At 35.8% G+C, this 19762-nt stretch overlaps 2 long non-coding RNA genes and 1 pseudogene across 2 annotated transcripts; all 3 read left to right on the plus strand.

The window, feature by feature from the left end:
* Positions 1–434: 434 nt before the first annotated feature.
* LOC147481313 (uncharacterized) lies at positions 435–8666 on the plus strand. Its single transcript, XR_015206226.1, has 3 exons — positions 435–495; positions 8073–8108; positions 8567–8666. It is a non-coding gene; the product is annotated as an uncharacterized LOC147481313 (long non-coding RNA).
* Positions 8667–9819: 1153 nt separating this feature from the next.
* On the plus strand, positions 9820–11271 carry LOC147481314 (uncharacterized). The gene is made up of 4 exons (XR_015207041.1): positions 9820–9853; positions 10369–10535; positions 10624–10665; positions 10840–11271. It is a non-coding gene; the product is annotated as an uncharacterized LOC147481314 (long non-coding RNA).
* A 3773-nt stretch (positions 11272–15044) lies between these two features.
* On the plus strand, positions 15045–18053 carry LOC147481315 (ruBisCO large subunit-binding protein subunit alpha-like; annotated as a pseudogene).
* Positions 18054–19762: the final 1709 nt, after the last annotated feature.

Consider the following 19762-nt stretch of genomic DNA (forward strand, 5'->3'; position numbering starts at 1 on the left):
CTTAATCTAAGAAGGGTGAAAGTGTCTCTAGTTTAGCCGATGTAAATTAAGCTACTCCTGAACCCTATTTCCCTTCAAAAATAAAGTTTAGCATTAATTCTTCGTTCGACTCCGAAACGGTGTGCTTCATCTCCTTCCTATTGCTTCAAGGTATACTTTTTCTTCTCAATTAATTAGAGACACTCTATTTAATTGTTAATAGCATTTGGATTGATTTTTTCTTTTTAATTTTTGTTTGTTTGTGGGTTAGGGTTCAAAAAATTGGTTGAGCGGTGCTGAGAAATTGATTTTCGTGTTGGGGTTGACAAGAAAATCCTAGAACGTGTTGCGTCACACTCATTTGGAGCAGAAAATTCCAATGTTGAATTATACTCAGATTAGCTTAACATGATGTATGGCCTTGTAGTAATTATTAGCGGGGAAAAACAACGGTTTGCAAATAAAGATAAGGATAAGAAGAAGCTTGTTTCTCATTCATCACGAGCTGGTATTCAGGTACATCTTATTTTCTTTTTTGTTTTTATGGTTTATTTGAGTAAAAAATGGTAAAATTTTGAATTATTTACTTTAAGTAAGTAATTTAGGGATTTTTTGAAGGAATTAGGAGTTGGGGATTGAGTTGTTAGTGAGTTTATTGTGGTTTTTGTTATAAAGGTTGGTTTTTATGGGTGAACTTGGTTGGAGAGAAGCTACACTACTAAAAAAAGGGTTTATAAGCTCAGCTAAAAGGTGAGATGTTAGAGTTTTTACCTCGGTTTTCTAGAAAAAAACAACCGAGATAAAATCCACTGAGATAATAGAGTTCTATAAAACCGAGATAATAAGCTACTAAATTATCTCATAAGTCTGAGATCTTATCTAAATATATTATCTCGGTTTTCTAAATAAAACTGATATTATATAAAATAAAACCAAGATAAATTGTTGATTGAAACCAATTAGTATAGAATGAGAGATTTTTTTATTGAAACCGAGATAATATCAAAAAATAACCGTGATAAATTTTTTAGAAAAGAGATTGTTGGACAACCTTTTATCTCACCCTTTGTCATTTTTGTTGGTATTGCTCATGACAATTAACCAAACAAATAAAGACCTGTCCTAAACCACCACATTCCCTTTCATATTCACAAACATCAATACCAATTAACAAAAGCAACCCAACATAAGTAAATTCTTTTAAAGAACTTATTTCATTAATATAAGAAAGAACAATGTCGAATATAAACTTAACTTTCAAAGAGTACTCTTGATCAATCAATTATATATAGAAACTCAAATATTGTATCAACTACTATTATATCAAATTATATCTGAGATGGTTCTATTTGAATTTCCTCCTTCTGAGATGGTTCTTGCTGAATTTCCTACTCAAAAAAAATTTGAGAATCCACAGGTCCCAAAGTATTCACGTCGGTTGTCAGCTATGAAAAATTATAGGCTCCAAGACTCTCTTCATCAACTTAGTAAGTGGTGACAAATATCCAAGATGGTCCTGATCCATAAGAGAAACATCATTTCTAACAAACTCATCCTGTGCTAACTTCTGAAAGAATGACCAATGTTTATGCTCAATCCAGTTCCATCACTGTACAACGGACTTATGCTAGAGGACTCTTCAGTCAATCTTTCCTTTGAAAATATATCGGCGGAAATCTCTCGAGGGAATCGGGTCATTGATGTCAATAAGACTATCTCCACACTTGGCAACCGAGGACTCAACTTGAGGTGCATCTTTAGTGGAGGCCTGTACCAAAATAGAATTATTTGATTGCTTTCAAGGACATAATTACTATGTGTGTCACTCGAAGCTATCTCACCCCAATGAAGCTCTCGGTAGGATAGATCACGGGGTCCTCATTTAGAAGTAACTTCTAAGCAATAGAACCACACAATAAGAGAGATATAAACAAAAGAAGAAGGGCAAAAAGAAAGGGTTGAACAAGTATAAAAATGTTGCGATAGTGACCTTACCGAAACTTTTGCAAACCTGTGTCACTTTACTTATAGAATCTCCATCTTTCTTAAAGCACTTTCGACCTAAGAGTAAAAAGCGTTGTTAATAAATAGGCGCTTTTGTGCATTTAAAATAAATATAATAGAGATAGGAATTGCAGAAAAGACTCCCTACATACCTTTACATACCTCCAATGAGGGATCGATCTAGATTAAATATCATCTAATGCAAGAGAAATTCGGCAATGTCGACCTCCTTGACGAAGAAATGTGCTTCTACTTTCATATCAATTGGAGCGGTGGCGGGACATGTCCGTTTAAGAGAAAACATGTATATGTCAAAGAAAAAGGATGTAGAGTTATTTCCATCAACAATAATTAAAATTATATGTCATCAAGGATTCAAGGTCAATAGCTCGTTTTATTAACTCTTCATCCTTTCCTCAATTGTCCGAGCACTATCAATTGACATAAAAGCGTGTGAAAAGCATTTTTCGAATCTATGTATAGAAAAATTACAATCAAACATTGAAAATATTGTAAGCGTAAGTAAATTCTAGACAAGATCGATAACAAAAATCCTAAGGTTTAGAAAGAGTGCTTCTTGCATATATAACAATTAGTTTCCTAGAACACTAGGTTCTAAAAGAGGTTAACCATTCAAAACAGCCAAACACATACAACGGTATTAGAACATGGAAAGCTTCTAAAACACTTTTAATGCACAAAACTACCATTATAACTTTTGTTAAAGGGTCGATTGAAAGAATCTTTGCTCCATGAATGAAGTCTTGAGAACTTACACGATATAAAACTGCATAAGAATGGCACACTAAAGAAGGGGGATAAAAGATAAATCGCATGAATGGAGAGACATCTCACGCATAATCTTTGCTTTTAGGTGGAGCGGAGGATTTTCAAAATAATATTGATCATTACACCAAGACAAGATAAAACACCTTACATACAAATAGTTTGCAAAGATATGGCACACTAGAAGTCCGAGAACACCAAACTAGATTCCACATGGTTTTGCCAAAAGTATCAATGAAACCTCCTCACATTCCCCGAAACTAATGACACACTCAAAGGAGTCATAATGACATCATAGAATTAAGAACGCAGCAATTACGATTTTTTAGGAGTAACTAACTTTGCTTTCTTCTCAGAAACAGGGTCTTCGATTAGCAGATTCAACGATGGGGCCTCTTCTTTGAAGCTTTAACCTAAAAGAAGGAAAAAGAAAAAAAAGCGGGGAAAAAGAAAAATATGAACTTAGTAACCGAGGGAACCACAAACATCTACGATGTGCACATTCATCTGAATAATGCAACCATTAACCATAATTTTCAACAAAGAAAGATGGGGTTATTACCTGGGGAGTGGGTTCATCTTCCTCGGAGGAATCATCATCTTCCTCATCACTATCACCCTCACCGCAAGCATGTCCTGTCAACATTAAAAGAAACAACAAATGAGAGAATGCAAACATGAAAATTAATCAAATTGCAAACTGCATCATCTCTCATTATTATTATAAAATAACGGCGGCAACCGTTGCCAACAAGCCAAAGCACAATGCGAGCACATGCCATTAAAGTTCGAAAAAAGAATCATAACAGATCATATGAATATCATGATACAACCATGTCTATTGACATACCAACACTTGTACAACAACACAAAATATATTAATTGCAACAAGATGGCAAGTTATCAAACGCGAGAATTTGACTAATTATATTAAATTTACTACACACACCACGAGATGATTCGTTTTTTGGTGAATACCTCATCATCGAGAATCATCTTCCTCAAGATCTTCCTCATCGGAATCATCACTATCATCATCCTCATCATCACTAACCCAGGGCTTATCATCCTTAACTAGTTTAGCAATTTTTGCATTAGGTTTAGCTCTTGAAGTTTCCGGGCTTCACAACTTTGGCCTTATCGGCGAGAAGCCTTTAATTTTTCAACCTTGAGCTCGGGTTTCCCTAAGAAATCCGACAACGAAACATAAATAGCTAACAAAAGACGGATGAGTATCATTTTATACAACAAGAGACAACTATATAGTACCATTAAGCGGTTGAAAGTGGCGATAAGAGGAGGAACTTCATCATCTTGGAGAAGAATCATCACGGATCAAATTGATCATCGCCGGACTCTTGACTAGCATTTCAACTTGGTAGCCAACAAAGTAAACACTCCCATTCTTCCGGTGTGTGAAAGCTCAAACTCTTTGTCAAATACCAAATCATAAGTTATCGAGTGCACTTCTCGGTAGATAGTGTCCCAGAACAAATCTTTTTACCATCAACAGTTGCATAAAAAGGAGGATTGATTCATTTCCTCTTTCTTTCTTCACCTCACCAAGTCTTTGCCTAAAAATTAATTAATTGATTAAAGATGTTAGAACAATCTAAATCAAGATATACCCATTTTGCTAAATCAAAAATATATCCGATATAAAGTAAAAGGTTCTTAACCCGTGAAATATGCAACATCGAGTCCTCCACAGCGGAACCTTCAAGGGCTCTCCACTTTACTTGCCAGCCTAGAACAATTGAAAAAAAAAAAAGTAATCTAAGATATTTGCAGGTATTTATATCAAAATAACAAACGAGAAATATGCAACTCATATACGAGAACCTTAAAAATAAGGAAAAGAGCAATGTACTCTAGAAATAAATAAAGTAACCTTAAAAATCCTAAAATAAATAAAATATTTCAGTTAAATTTTGCTTTGCATAGAAATAAGTTGAAACATTTTGACATAACAACAAACATATATCAACAAAGTGTGAGATTAATAACCATTTTCAAACTTTCCAACACACACAAGTCTATATAACCTGCGAAAAAATGTGATAAGGCGAATGTCGGTTTTGCAAGCACATAATAAAAGAACTATTTACCATATTTAAAAGCAAACTATGTCACGACTCTTTTTTAACACCCTAACCGGTGCGGCTACTTGTTATAAAATAGAAGCTTTTCAAGCATGGGATTTGAGAAAACCCCTTAGAGCCGCGAGGTCAAAAGCAAATATCTCTCTCCTTTTATCCACGTAATGACTTCAATACCATTATGATGTATACCTCATAAGAACAAATGGTAATATGTGTTGAAGCGAAGTATGACCAAGGTTTTCAGTTTGAGAAGGTACTAGACAAAAAGCAGGTTGACCTTCAAGAACTAACAATTCTTTGGGATTTTGTTGTTCGATGCCATTGCAATAATTGATCTGAGAAAATGAAGTACATACTCAAACAGGTCAGTCTTTCCATTCAAAATTTTAGGAAGTGGATTTTCTTGTCCTGTCTTTATTTAGGATGCCTTTGTGTTTCCACATTGACACAACTTTTCACATAAGAGGATCTCGAGGTAACATAAAACAGATTTTTGTGGAACACATGGAAACCAAAGTTGCCCACATAATTACAAACAACATAAAACCCAATTTGAGATTTTTGTAACCTGTTTATTTTCATTCAAAGCCTACAATCTATGTAAGCTTAAAATTATTGAGTGGCGACTATACTTTATTTTCTAGGGACCTAAAACATCGTAATCCATAATGTTATCTCTAGATGGAGCATTAGGTTGACCACATTCCTATATGAAAGACAACTGATGTATATACTTAGAAACAAAAACTTGTTTAACAAATTGGTCGGAGATAAATTTTGAATGATTTTTGGGAAGCTAAACCTTCAATATCTCTTGGAATTTGACAATCCACCGGCACCACTAAGGCATTGACATACTCATTTGGCTGCAAAGAAAGGTTGAAGCTTACTACATGGAAATGTTGGTGGTGAAGCGAGAAGTGAATTATTAGAGAGAGGAGAGTACCCTCGATCTGCCGTCTTCGAAAGGGCAAGCTTGATAAGGGCATTGAGGTCATAGCTGATGAGTTGATTTCAAAACTGTTTTTTATTCTTCATGAGAGACTTCTTTCAAGTTAGTTCGAATCTAGCCAAACCGCAATTAGCTTTGGCAACATGAGGAGATTTGGGCACCCGAGGTTAATGACTTTGTTTGCATTATGGACAATGCCGGCAGAGCACATATACTTGCAATGGAGAACGATTCGGGAAAGCTTGAATGGAGTCAATCAATTCTGATTAAATTCCACACAAATTAAATAACTTAATCTAATTTTTGAAATTTGTTGATGATGCAAAATTTAATTTTAGCAAATTGGAATTCTACCTAAGCATTTCAACAAACATATAACTTGCATCGGATAGGTGTTAGAACATTTTTATTTCTAAGAAAACCGATTTTTGTTCCTTTTAGCTAATGATGAAAACCATCGATTTCTGAAAAGCCCGATGGTTGCTTTCACATATATTCACCAAAATTAAGAAGAAAACCATCGGTTTCTAAAAAAACCCCAATACAAGTAAAGGAAAAATCAGATTTTCGCACCTTATTTTCGTGCTAGTCGTGAGAGAGTCCTGTAGAGCGGGACTTCCTTATCCATCGCGTGTGTCCCTTTTTTTTTTTTTTTTTTTTTTTTTTGTGTTTTCTTTGCCAAATTTATTCCGACATATTTGATATAATAGCAATTATATCATTTGAGTGCCGAGATATTTGATATAATATCAATTATATCGGTTCAATCTGAGATAAATTAAATTTCCTATTATATCGGGTTCCACAATGGTGAGATAAACGACATTTTTCTATTATATCAATTCCATAATGGTGAGATAAACGATATTTCCTATTATATGGGGTTCCACACCACCAGTGGTAAAATCCATATATTTTATCTCGGTTAAGTAAAAGTGAGATAACATATTTATACGAAAGTTAGTACCTAAGTTATGGGACATATTATCTCATTTATAGGACATTATCTCGCTTATATCGGATAACCGAGATAAAGCTAATTTTAGAACTGAGATAACAACCCTTTTTTTTAGTAGTGCTAGGTGTTGAGATTGCTGTCAAGGAATTGAGAACATGTGGTTTATGTTGAGGCATTTTTTACTTAATTAGCATTTTTGCAACTTTTGTCAAGTCGGAATGCATACAAAGATATCTAAATTCATACATAAAGATTTCGAATTTTATTTATATAGATTATTTTTGAATGCATTACGTGATTTTGCATCTAAATACAGTTCTGCAATCTTGATTTCAGAGCTCAATTCGATGAGGCTCACTTGATATATTAGATATGTCTCAAGCCTTTGTTTATGGTTTTCTAATATACACAATAATGGAATTAGTGTTGTTATTAGTAGTATGGTCTTTAAGGGGTGAATGTGGTAAATGTAACTGTTCAGATGGAGGACATGGTTTAGAAAAGAGGATTCACACATTATGATTTGGTTGCTTATGATGATATGATGGAATTAGGAAGTAACTACTAAAGAGTTTCCATGTAGGCCTTAATTTAACCCTTTTGTTTATGTTTAGATAATTTTCAAGTATCCGGTCTGCTTTGCTAGATCAAATATCAAAGCACATGGTGCTTGGTTAGAACTTAGAAGTGAAGTTAGGAAAGAGTTGTCCATAGAAAATTCAGAAGTCAAGGCATGACTCTTTACTATTTTGGTAGTTAGAGCATTCATACAGGATAGATTCTGATTGAGGTAGGTTTACTAATTTTTGTAACACAGTGGTGGAAGTTGGTTGTAAAAGCAAGAGGGAGCTTAAATTCCAGTAGTTAGGATGCATATAGCTGCCTGGTTTTAAGTTTTAACTAGCTTATACCACGAAAGGTTTAAAAAATCCTTTGTGCCCAGAACTTCAATTGTGCACTTATCATGTTAATTTAAAATTTTATTTATTTACTTCTTTTAGTTGAAGAAATCCTTGAAGGGAAGGAAGAAGAACTAGAGAGGGCTTCTAACACCTTCCTCTAACAAAATTCCACTTTAGGGAGCCATTTTGTCTTATTAGTGAACTAGAGAGGGCATTCTTGTATTTAACTCTTTAAATAGCATCATTACTATTGTTGCTTTGCTTTTCCCATCTGTTATCACATGTAATTGTGTTAGGTATCTTCAGCTACTGAAAAATCTCTCTTAAAGAGTTAAGTAATGGTACTTCTCATCCCGGACTTAATGAAAAGTCAATTGAGAACATTGCAGCTATTCGAATTCAAACTACATTTCGGGGATACAAAGGTAAGTCACAATGTTTTTATCAACCTTCATTCTTTGCGTTACATCCTATTAATTATTCAAGTCGTTTTACTCAACAGAAGTCATAATTGTACTTTGGGTCGTTTTTTATTTTCTATTTTTTAAGTAAGGCCCAACAAAGCTGGAACTTGAGAACCAACGACTAGGTACTGAAGCCGAGTACTAGTCCTAGTTAGCTTGGTACATGTCTGAGTCTCTGCGAATAGCCTCTAACTAGTAGTTAGTGCTTCCCCATATGCTGCTATATTCGCCGGCTTTCATAAGTATGTCTGAGACTCCTAGTATAAGTCTGACTTACCCTACCAACCGGTGCCTTTAGGTAAGGATAGCTGAAAAAGAAACCCATTTCATATAGATCTAGACTTGTAGCTTGATTCTTTACTCATTCCATACTGGTAAGAATTGCAAGAAATCATTCTATAACACTTCTTCTTCTCCAGGATATCCAACGATCAAGACAATTCCCGTCAAACTCTTTCATTTAATAGAAGTGAATTCTTATTCTTACAAAGCTGGTCTTTCAGAAGAGTTTATTAAGGTATGTAGATACAATTTAATGTATTGTCTCTATTGTTTCTTAGTGTGTTGAGTTAATTTTAAGTTCCAAATGAAATGCTTCTAGGATTAGTATAAAATTTTATTGTTAGAATGGTGGTTTTCTCTAAATGAATATATGATGTGCGTGTGATTCCTTGGTGGCAAAACACCTTCGAGACTTTGGGTGGCAAAGTCGAGCTGCAAAAAACCAACTTATATTGGTAATGAGTAAATACCCTATTGTTATTACCTTTAATGTCCGTCTATTGGTTTTAGGCGGTTCTTTGTTTTAATGCACTCTTGCAATTGGTTTCAAGAATGGATTTCTGAGTTTGAGTGGGGACGAGGTTGAAGGCGTTTGTGAGATGACCGATGGTTCATTGTTCAATTGGCGTGGCGTTTTTTGTTGCTTTACTCATCTGCTTTATGGAATTGTGAGTACTCATGTGTCATTTAGTTTCAATAGTTTTTCTTATGCCATTCGTGTGAAAGCACGTGCTTTTGGTTTGTTCAAATTGCTCCATTCTAACCTTTTGGTTATGCCATTCTAGACATTCATTATAATTGTTTTGTTTTCTGCCGTGTCTTTGGGTGGAGTGTGTCTTTGGGTGCTTTATTACTTCTTTGTTCTTTGGGTGTTCTGCTGCCACTTCTGCGCCATGGACTACCTTCGCTTCTCGCTGCTGGGGGTATTCTTCGCTGGCCACCGGGTGTCATTCTTGCCATGGACCTGCTGGTGCTTCTTGTTGTTGGTATGGTCAGAATGTAACACAAGCGAGACAGCAGCGGCCGGTGATGAATTGAGGGATGCCTTTCCTCACCGTTTCCACGATTAAACAAATAGTATCCATCCTTTTCCGTAGGGATTCAATTATATGAAATTAATTTGTTCATGTAATGTAGGATGAGCTCCTAAAACTTTTTATTTTGTCGTCCATCTCCTTTTCTCATGTATTTTCGGATAAAATTAGTTTTGCTTGGAAGTGTTGCTCTCAGGCATTCTAAGTTGATACCCTTAATGTAGTTTTAATTTCAATGCCAGACATTAGTATAAAGAGAAGTTTATGTACAACAAGTTGGAACTAACTCTTATGTTGAAGTTCATATTTCATTTAACTGCCTTCCAAATGTTGCGAGGTTTTGTGTTTACGGCGTTTGAATATGCAACTCCACAGAATTCTTTGAATCAAGTAAGTTCTGGCAACGTTAAGTTTTTAACTCTGTGAAGTGCACAGAACTGTAGCTAAGTTACTAAACTGGTATTGAGTTTTACTCTATATTGTTTTCTTTTGAATTCAATATTATTGTTGGTTGTGATGATTTAATTTTTCTGATCTTTACTTTTAGTTGTGAACCTTTCATTTCAATGAAGTCTTTTAGCTTGTTAGCATTTTAATCGTTTGAACTTGAATTTGTTTGTTGGTTTTGAAAAGGGTTGTTCTTTCGTCTTTTTTTTTCTTGGACTTTCTATTATGGCCAGAGAGAATGAATTCAGGTTATCACCAAGTTGGATATTACAACATGGTTTAGTTAATCCTAAATTGATGGACTTGATTTCTAGATGGGTTGGTTTGTAGTTTAGAGTAGTATAATGGATAGCAAAAGGGTTGAGGAACCTTTACATCATTTTTATTGCATGGATATGTACCTTTTTATGGTGAAATAGCCCTCACTAAGTCGAAATACATTACTTCGCTGTTTTCAGGTTGATTATGTAGCAATGTATAGAAAGATTGTTGCCCATGCTACACACCAAACTATCTAGTAAGCCATGTATTTTCATCCATGTACCTACACAACCACTCGGAGTAGATGGACTGATTGTTTTAACTGGATGGGACAATGGATGCTCATCTTCGATACTTCAAACAGGTAGGTGATTTAGTGTTGTTGCATTCTACTGTAAGCAAGCTTTAACACGTTTAGGCTATTGAACCTTCGACTTTGGTTGTGTACTCAGGGTTACGAGTTATTACATCAAATGGAGTCATATATTAACCAGGTTTGTTATGCTTCCTTACTAGCTACTTGCTTCAGTTTGGTTGCAATTATAATTTGGATTCACACCATGATCACTTTTGTTCATTGTTGTTATCATCACCATCATTGTTATTTGGTTCTATGGGGTCAGCCCGGCCTGGTTTCTCAAGAGTCACTTCTGTTCTGTTATGGTCAGTTACCCTGCGGGGTTGGTGATGTTAGTCCTCCAACCAGGTTGACTATGATGTGGACGCTTATGTGGTTATGTGGAACAAATTTTATCTTTATAGAGGTGGTAGCTCGTGTGATGTGACGGGACAACACACATGGTAATGGCATGTCATGTTTCTTGTTTAATACCTGTTCCTTGGGTTGTAACTTGTTAGCAACAATGTCTACTGTTTTTTCTTTTTATTTTTTTGATAAGAATTGGTTGCAAATATTGTACTTACCTCTCATATCTGCCTAAGAAGTTTTTGGATACACTTTTGTATGGTTCAAAGATACACCTTTATATATATGATTTATTTAATGTCTATTTGAAAGCTGAGAAACACTTGAATGCAGTGATACTAACACTTAGCTGAATTTTTTGTTTATCATATTATTTATTTGTTCAACATTTTTATGCTTTGTAGATCCTGTCGAGCACTTGCTTATGTACATGGTGTTATTGAGTTTGTCATCGTGACATTAAACCACAAAATTTATTGGTGAGATTCTCGCTCCTCAATGTTTACCCTTTACTTTAAAGGATGTGTATTGACTGCAATTTATGTTAGTTTTAGTTGGGTATAATTGTTTCGGTCCCGACCTTTGAAGTCTTGTTTGTTGTAGGTTAATCCTCACACCCATCGACTTAAGATATGTGATTTCGAAAGTGCGAGAGAAGATGGTAAGTTGTCAAACAATAGTTTTATAGCCCTCTTGGGTTATGATATGATAAGGCTTGACATTGATATTTTTTTGTTATATAGGTACCGGCAAACCCAATATATCATACATATGCTCAAGATATTATATGGCTCGAACTAATATTTGGAGCTATAGAATACACAATGACCATTGATATGTGGTACGTTGGATGTGTCTTAGCCGAGCTTCTCCTTGGACGAGGTTTGTGTACTTATTGACTTGATAAAAAAAAGGGCAAAAAGTTATTTCTTTCCTCTTATGTATTGCTTGCAATTTAGGCACATAACATCAACTTTAATGGAAATTTGATGGATTAAACATGATATTTGTCCAAATTTCAACACTAGGGTGGGCTGAAAACATTGGCATATTCCTGATTTTGGGTAAAAATATTGTGTCTACTCTTGGAGAAATGATGTTTTTGGTGGTATTTATTGGCTGAGTGTTTATTCAACCACACATCTTGTTTTATTAATTGTTTGATATATTCGAAAGGAAACAAAACTAGAGCCTTTTCTTGTGGTATTCTTGTATGATTCACATTTTTAGCTGTGATTAGTGTATCTGGGCCATTCTGAGGCACGCACTTCCTTTATAAATTTGTATCCCATTATGGATTTTGTACATATATTTGCACAGAAATCTGTATGGCCTTGACAAAGTTGTAGTGGGTGCCTTTGCTCATTGACAGACTAACCATCCTATTGACTTGTTTTGTTGCTTCCGTGGATCCTTAGCGTGTATATTGACTAGTCAATAGCTTGTTTTAGTGGTTCCTTAGCTTGTATTGACTAAGGTATAGTTTAAATGAATCTTTTCTTTTTTATGAAGGGAAAATGCACATCAGGAGATCCAGAATCGCCAGCCGCCTTGGTCGAGGTGTGTATGTTTTAGAGCGAGACCGCCTCGAGAATCGTCAAGGACCCCATGCTCTTGCTTCTTAGGATGTGATCTTGAGTTGTTATATAGGGATTATATTGAAATAGTATGTTGGTAGATTCTGCTATATCCATACATCTATATCTTTTAAATGTTTTTCATTTAGTGATATATATACTTAGTCAAATTTTGGTGATGGTTATGACTAAGATTTTCCTTGTGTATAATTGTTTGTCAAGTCTTAATTATATTATGTGGTTGTATTTATGCAGGCGATTTTAGGGGAAAAAAAATATAAATATTATGATGGAAACCAAAAACAAATATTATTTTTTTTAAAATAAATAATATTTTGTGACCCGACAAAGGTCGATAAGCATTTCTAAAAAGACAAATTTATAATTCTCGACGGTATATAAGATGGCGGTAAGTATATCTAAAAAAGACAAATTAATAATTCCCCGATGCATGTAGGCGTTAGTTTGTTTTGGCACCAAGTTATAGCGCCAGTTTTTGGGGGGATTTGAAAGTTCAATAGTGACGACAATACACCAATTTAGTGACAGCGTGGAGGCGTTAGTAATACAATTTTAATGACGGCGTAGAGGCGTTAGTAATGCATATTTAGTGACGGCGTAGAGGCGTCAGTAAATATTTCAATTGTGACATATTGGCGTCACAAATATTTCTGACATCAACACAGACGCCTAAATTCCAACGCCTCCTAGGCGTCACAAAAAATAATTCTGACGCCTCCTAGCCGTCACAAAAGTGTTGTTCTGTTGTAGTGCGTGTTATCTTTTTGCCATGAACAATCTTGTAGTGGTCATTTCAGTGGGAAGAAAATTGCGGCCAAGGTTTTACAATGTGGTTTTTACTGGCCTATCATTTTTCGCGATGCGCACGAACATTGCAAAGCTTGCATTCATTGTCAACACCTAGGTCGCATTACCCAATGCAATATGATACCCCTAAATCCCATTTTAATCGTGGAAATTTTGATATTTGGGGCATTAATTTTATGGGACATTTCCCTATTTCTCAAGATTTTCTCTACATTCTAGTCGTTGTAGACTATGTGTCCAAATGGATTGAGGCACTCGCATGTCGCTCAAATGACCATAAGACTGTCGTGAAATTTGTAAAATAAAACATTTTTTCTCGTTTTGGTGTCCCCAAAGCTATCATCAATGATAGGGGTGCACATTTTTGTAATAAATTTTTTGGGTTTTTAATGAAGAAATATAGAGTTACTCACAAAGTTGCTACTCCGTATCACCCACAGACGAGTGGCCAAGTAGAAGTCTCCAACAGAGAGATAAAGTCCATTCTGGAGAAAACTGTCAATCCCACAAGGAAAGACTGGTCTCTCTGCTTATCAGATGCCTTATAGGCATACCGAACCGGCCTTTAAAACACCTATAAGGATGTCTCCTTACCTCATCATTTTTGGAAAATCTTGTCATCTGCCAGTTGAACTTGAGCATCGTGCTCTATGGGTCATTGGACACAGCACGTGGACCCACTTTGCGGGCCCACAAGAAGTGATGAGTCATCATGCATGGACAAGTGGCAAGTTATGGGCACTATTGGACACCTTCACTACTAAAAAAAAAGGTTTTTATCTCGGTTCTAAAATTAGCCTTATCTCGGTTCTGCTGATAAGAGAGATAATATGTCCTGTAAATGAGATAATATGTCTGTAATTTAGGTACTAACTCGAGTATAAATCTGTTATCTCGCCTCTTACTTAACCGAGATAAAATATATGGATTTTGGGATGGTGGATAGGAACCGATATAATAGAAAATTTCATTTATCTCACCATTGTGGAACGGATATAATAGGAAATTTCATTTATCTCACCATTCTAAAACCGATATAATAGGAAATTTAATTTATCTCACATTGAATGATATAATTGATATTAAACCAAATATCTACGGCACTAAAATGATATAATAGCTATTATACCAAATATCTCGGCACTAAAATGATATAATAGCTATTATACCAAATATCTCGGAATAAATTAAAGAAAACGAAATCCCAAAAAATAGAAGTCCAAAAAAATTGAACTCCATTTCTACAAGTACTCTCTATCTCGATCGGGGAATATCATTCGCGAACTCCACGATAATGGCAAACGCCATTCTAATCCCAAATATCTAAGCTCTACGCTATCTCTTCGTTTATTTTTAATCCCAACTATCTCGCTCGATCTCCACTATATATCTCTTCGTGTATTTTTAATCCGGCTATATCTCGCTCTCCACTATCCGTGTATTTTGCCCTCTTCACCTCGCACCAACGACTTCGAAACAATTCAAGTTCCACTACCCATTTCAACTCCACAGCAGGTTTAACAACTCTTATGGGTTTTCAGGTACTAAAATTATCTTAGATTAAGCTAGGAGATTATATAGTGTTCAAAACTAGTCAGATTTTTGAAAATTCATGTATAAATAAGTTAGTGCCTAACCTTTATAAACTGATTTGCAGTTTTTCCATCAGCTATTCATTCCTTGTTAAAACAAATTGGATCGAGGGAGGTTCCGGGTTAGATCTGCCTCAACTTGATTTGCTTTTGTTAAAAAAAAGAAGAAGATGGTGTCTGCTAATGCCCTCACCACTTCATCCATCCTCCAATTCCCAACTCAGGGAAGCCTTAGTAATAGGACAAATCAGAGGCAGAAGCTCAATTGTAGACCATTTACTGCGAGAAAAGCAACCAGGTTTGTTGTATGTGCAAATGCTAAGGAAATTGCTTTTGGTGGGGCTTCAAGGACTGACTCTTCAGGTTGGAATTGATAAGCTTCTTTGATGCCGTTGGTGTTACCCTTGGTCCTAGAGGTATATCATTTATATCGATTGTTCTGTTTTGTGATAGATATATGCTTAAGAGGTATATAATGAGAACAGGACCTTATAGAAAATGTTTTAGTTTGGTTTGCCTATGTCCACTAAGTTCTATACTCTGGATATCTGACTTCTTTTAGTAATACCATTCATTGGTCTCAAAATTCTTGTTTTCGCTATCTTTCTTGTATATTTTGAAGGAAGGAATGTGGTGTTGGATGAATATGGTAGCCCAAAAGTGGTGAATGACGGGGTAACAATTGCTCGGGCAATTGAACTTGCGAATCCTATGGAAAATCTTTGGTGCTCTCATATAAGGGAGGTAGGATATTCTTTCTTTAGATGCTCGTTTGTTGGCATCATGATTTGTTATGTCTAAATCACCCTCCGATTTTCTAGTTGTCTTGTTAAAATCTTCTCTCCTATATTTCCCCTTTTCCCAAAAGCATACACATAATTATTTTGTTTCAAAGATCGCTAGTGGTTGTTATTAGCATATATTTTGGCCATTCTCCTTTCTTTTTTTTTTTTTTTTTGAGTTTTATGCGGGGAGGCATTGATGTGTGTAATCAAATTTGTAGAGAAATTATATAGTGTTTCTGCTTTGGACAAATGATTTCATCAAAGATACCACCCTTCGTTTTTTTATGAACAGAAAACCATCTTCGATTGATTATGCTCTCTGCTATTTGAAACTTGAAATCATTAGCCATCATTAATATTCTATCCAAAGTAGAAATGGCTCTTTTCACATTTAAAAGTTGAAGAAAATGCTTGTTTTGCAGTGCTTAGTTTAAGATTTGAGTTTTTTTGCAGATATAGGATTAAGAGAAAAACATATAGGTGCGATCGAGATTTTACTATGAATAGTAACTGAAATTATAATTCCGGGACTTTTTTTCTTTGTTTTTGTTGAGGAATTGAGATTAAAACTAATATTTAATGAGTTTTACAATTTGGAATTATTGAAAAGTTCCACAATTCCAATTTTATGTACTTACTTTGATGGAGTTAGAATTTCTGTGGGAGAGAGAGACTCATTTGTAACATTTGTATTTTCCGTCTTCACGGGTTGTAAATTTGTCACCCTCTATTTAGGGTGAGCACTTGTCATCATAACGATTCACATTTTTTGGTAGTACTTGTTGGGCATCTCGGATATATACCAACTTTGCTCCTGCAGATCCTTGCTTCTTGTGTGTTGCCCTTTTTAACTTTTCTACTCATTATAGTTTATGATCATGAAAGCGATGATCATCGAACACTATATATTTTCTGAACTAATGTTCGTGTTTCTCACTATAGTAGGATGAGCCGATGAGGCATAGCGATTATGAGCATAATAATGATTTGACCGCTTGGTGTTTGGAATGCGTGATGATCGAACTTTAAAATTTAGTTATTGTGTTCAACGTGTATGCTATATGTATTATTGGTAGTTTTATTTAGCATTGTATGTAACACAACTACTCCTTCGACAAAAAGGTTGCAAGTAAAACAAATGACTCTCTGGCGGATGGGACAACGACAAAGATCTGTTCTTTGCAACGAGAAATCATTAAATTAGGGTTGTTGAGTGTTACATAAGGTGCAAATCCGTCTCGATTAAGAAAGGAATTGATAAAGACTATACTGGGGTCTAGTGGCAGAGCTAGAGAAGAAAGCAAGGTCCATCGAAGGTCGTGATGGACGTAAAAGCTGCCGCCACTATCTCTTTGAAATGATGAGGATATTGGTATCATGATTGCCGATGCTATCGATAAGGTTGGGGCTGATGGTGTTTTGTCTATTGAGTCTTCATCATCCTGACAACAGTTGATGTCGAAGAAGGAATGGAGATTGACAGAGGGTATATCTCCCCACAATTTGTGACAAAAATCGGAGAAGTTGATTCTTTGAGTTTGAAAATGCAAAGGTTTTGGTGACAGATCAAAAGATTTCATCGATAAAAGATATAATTCCTTTGTTGGAGAAGACAACCCAATTGCGATCTCCACTACTTATTATTGCTGAAGATGTCACTGGGGAGGCTTTGGCTACCCTTGTTGTGAACAAGCTTCGAGGTATCATCAATGTAGCCGCAATAAAAGCACCAGGTTTTGGTGAGTAAAGGCTCTTCTTCAAGATATTGCCATTCTAACAGAGTGAGTTCCAAGCCGATTGATCTGGGCTTGATGATAGAAAATCTGAAGAAGTTGAAGCAGCTTGGAATTGCGAGAAAGGTGACCATCGGCAAGGATTCAACCACAATAATTGCGAGATCTTTGCGTCAAAAGATGAGATCCACGCTAGAATAGCTCGGATAAAAAGGGAGTTATCGAGACAGATTCGTGGTATGATTAGAAGTGGCCAAGAGAATTGCCAAGTTTCGGGGTGGAGTTGCGGTTATAAAGGTGGGTGCTACTAAACCCGAGCTTGAGGATCGTAAGCTCGGATGAGGATGCAAAGAATGCAACTTTTGCTTTGCCATAGAGGAAGGGATCGTTCACGGTGGTGGTGTCTTTGCATTGGTTCACCTATCAATGTTTGTTCTGCAATTAAGGAAAAATTTGATAATCTTTGATGAACGGCTAGGTGCGCACATTGTGCAAAAGGCACTTGTAGCTCCTGCATCTTTAATAGCCCACAATGCCGGCGTTGAAGGAGAGGTAGTTGTTGAGAAAATAAAAAGGAGAATGGGAGATTGGATATAATGCAATGACAGATATAAGTCACGAGAACTTAATTTGGTGCGGGGTAATTGACCAAAAAAGGTGACAAGGTGTGCTTTGCGAGAATCGAGCTGGCGGGGATGGTTCGACTACACAAGCCATTGTGGTTGAGAAGCCCTGCCGCAAAGGCATCGGCAGTGATAGCCCCACAAGGGCTTCGGTATGATTCGTGTTTCTTGAAGTGAAGTTACCACCGAGAGATTCTTATTGTGTTAAGCCAAAGAGGTACCGGTGGCTGCCATCGGGAAAAGCTGCAGTTGAGATGACTTGCACTTGCACTTGCGCATCATATTACATTGTAGCAAAGAGAACTTCATACGAAAATTATGGTTTTACATTATCATGGTTTTCTTACAACCGTTGACTAAGCGTGAATTAAAATCACAAGCCATATACAAGTGGTCAACTATACCGTCTTCAAAGCTCATGGAATGGCCCAAGCGCACATATATCGATTGTGCGAGTGAAACATTTTCAGCCATCCGCATACGGTAAGTGTCCAAAATACTTCGGCTTGAGTGAGTGGATCTTGAGTAGCCAATTCAATGTACTTTATCAAGGATAAAGCGTAATATGTGGATTGGCTTTTGTACTTTGTTACGCTTCGGGTTAGATCCTTTGGTGGTGAAAAGCGTCAAATGTCAACATTCGGTAATCGGGTAATTTACATTGTCATATGGAGTTGTGGACATGTTGCCTTCTTGTCGGGAATATGATTGCTCTACCAGAAATACTAGAGTTTTAGTCATGCTATCATTCTATAGACCAAAAAATCTTGAAACCTTTGATGGGCTCATTTAAACTTGGCAGATTTTGGCCTACCGGTCGAAAGTGACACAAAGCTTGGAATTTTCAGATCGCAAATGAAGTTGTGACTAGAATTGTAGTTTATGTTTCGTTGTTAACTTTATCTTGTCTCGGCGGAAGCAAAGCTAAATAAGCATTTCCACGTGATTTGTGACCTCTTTTGGAGTATGTTTATTTGGATATGATTCTCAATGTTCAAATGGACAACGTGTCGGACTTTGGTAGTCGTATTCTCGATATAGGAAAAATATGCAACGGCGGTCAAAGCTTCGTAAGAGTAATTAATGCTTAATAAAAAAAATGTATTTTATACAAAGAAGATCTTACTAGTTCCATTAAGTACTTTCATATTGTTTTGGTTGGCTTGTTTTGCTATGAGATAAGACTTTGATGTTAAATAGCCATGTACTTCTTTTACCAAAAATACTAAAAGAATATTGTTTGTGAGGGTGAGTTTTCTGGCTGAATTGTGGCTTCTTTTATTGGATACACATTCACACTTACATTTGCTATAAGTCATTTTGGATTTTTCAGCTTATCTAATTGGTTCTTTGTATCTCCTGCCTCTATATAATATTGGCAATGTTTTAGGTATAAGGATTGGTCAACACATTTGGGGATCTTCGTGGGACTCTTCTTTGCTATTGAGCGGATAAATTTTGTGTTATCACGGGGATGGAATCTTGATGATTCTCTTGCTTATGGTTTAGAAAGGTAACTCAATGAAAAGGAAGTTTGCAATGAAAGCCTTAAATTGTTCTACAATGAGGGGTTCACTAAGGAGAATTTTGCTCCCAATAAGCGTTTCATGTCAGCTTTAAAATCAACTAGTAATGGATGTAGTGTAGTGTGGTCTGGTGACATTTGTCTTGAAGGTATTTTTTTTTTATCTCATTATATATACTTTCTATGATAGAGCCTTGGTTACAAATGTCTGATGACATTTAT

This window comes from Coptis chinensis, chromosome 8 (genome assembly GCF_015680905.1).
Source record: "Coptis chinensis isolate HL-2020 chromosome 8, ASM1568090v1, whole genome shotgun sequence".
NCBI lineage: Eukaryota > Viridiplantae > Streptophyta > Magnoliopsida > Ranunculales > Ranunculaceae > Coptis > Coptis chinensis.